At 29.0% G+C, this 1866-nt stretch overlaps 1 protein-coding gene across 1 annotated transcript in view; it reads right to left on the bottom strand.

Moving 5' to 3' along the window:
• Nucleotides 1–1866, bottom strand: part of LOC108756858 (carcinine transporter-like) — a 43915-nt gene that overhangs the window by 19366 nt on the left and 22683 nt on the right. The window lies entirely within an intron of this gene.

The following is a 1866-nucleotide window of genomic DNA, read 5'->3' on the forward strand; positions in this document are numbered from 1 at the left end:
AAAATTACAGGCTAGGTAAATGAATAGGGAATAAAATAATTCGACGGATAGGAAAATAAGTTATGTCGAAGTTTTTACGTGACTGATTTTATCGCTAAAAAATACGTTTTAATAGCAGATATTTCTTGATAAGCATAAGACTTGTTTTTCTAGTATTCTCAATAGAGAACTTCCTTGATCTTCGTTCGCGAAAAATCGTTCGTCGATAATTCGCAGCAAGACTATTTATCAAATAAAATAATTTGCTAAGGAGGAATATTCTAAGACGATACATTACAGCCTAAGTAACAGATAAATAATAGATCGACGAATAAGAAAATGATTTATGCCAAAGTTTATATATAATATAAGAAAAGAACGATTTTGCTAAAGTATCTAAAAATCTAGCTAGATACATGGATCTAAAAATAATTTTATTGAACTATCAAGATATTAAGTAGGACACTCAAATTGATTGCTGAAATAGCAAAAATTGTTTGTAACTCATTACGCTTGAATTTCCTACATAGTTATCTTGATGGTTCAACAAAATTATTTTTAGATCTTTGTTTGTAACTAAAATTTTAGATAATTCAGCAAAATAATTCTTTTTATTTTAGCTTTATATCAATATATAAAAAAAATATATTTTAAACAATATATAATAAATATAAGTCTCGATAAATTTATGTATAAGACTTCTTATTTTACTAGATAAGCTTCTAGACAAAAATTTTAAAAATCATTCGTCGATAGCTTGCATCGGAAGTTATTTGTCAAATAATGGAATTGGTTATGGATTATCAATTCAATTATCACAAGTGCGTTAGCATATAATACATCAATAATAAATTATGAACGTATAACAGTTAGTCATCATTATAAATAGCGAAAATTGAAAATGAAGTTTTTTTCTCTCGCTTTTTAATTGGAATACATTAAAACGGTGGGCGTGTACAGGTAACACATGTTGAGATATGCGTTAAGATATGGATGCGATAATTGCCTCTCGAAGACAAAGACACGGCCGCAAAATGAGAAATTTGCTCGCGGGCTTCCGCGAGCTTGTAAATTTCCGAGTGGCAATCCCTCAAGCGGCAGCTTCTTATCGGGTTCAAGTGCACCGAGAGACAGTAATAGTATTTGTTAATACTTTGAGCGGGAGGGAAGGATGTGTGCGTGCTCAAATAACTTGGGAGATCTAATGATGTTTCGAATTCTGCATCTCAAATGTATCATTAAGCACTAATAAACCGATGCAACGTAGCAAAGGGATGTTCATTCGTTTCTCTGTAATCGCACTCTTTTAAATTGACATTAATTAGACACACAAACAGATTTTTTTATCCAAAGATTAAAGTATTCTTACATATTTTGACACTTTGAAATCAAATCTAATTGCTTTATTACGTAATTTCTTTTATCTTCGAAAAATAGATCGATTTTCCAGTATTTTTAACCTATCTGTCTGCACATTAACTTTATAAGCTTCCATATTATTGTCGAACTTATTTTCTTAATTTTATCTCAGTTTGCATATTAAAAACCAGGTCATAATTGACTCTAAAAATAATGGAAAATCGTGCTATTTTCCATCGACAAAAATAATTGTGACATGATAGAGCAATTTGGACATCGGATACGATTTCAGGGTTTCAATATGTATATAGGAATACCATGATCTAATCTCCAGATTCATTAAATTTTGATTTGTATGTCTAAATTATGTTTGAGATGATACAAAACATAAAAAAGTCTGTTTTATTGAAATATCAGAGAAATTAATCTTAGATTTATGAAAAAATATATCTAGCATCGAAAAATATTCCAGTGAAATCTGTATAATAAATTATATATATAATATATATATATATATATAAGACTTCC

The sequence above is a fragment of the Trachymyrmex septentrionalis genome, unplaced genomic scaffold (assembly GCF_001594115.1).
Source record: "Trachymyrmex septentrionalis isolate Tsep2-gDNA-1 unplaced genomic scaffold, Tsep1.0 scaffold13, whole genome shotgun sequence".
Taxonomy (NCBI): domain Eukaryota; kingdom Metazoa; phylum Arthropoda; class Insecta; order Hymenoptera; family Formicidae; genus Trachymyrmex; species Trachymyrmex septentrionalis.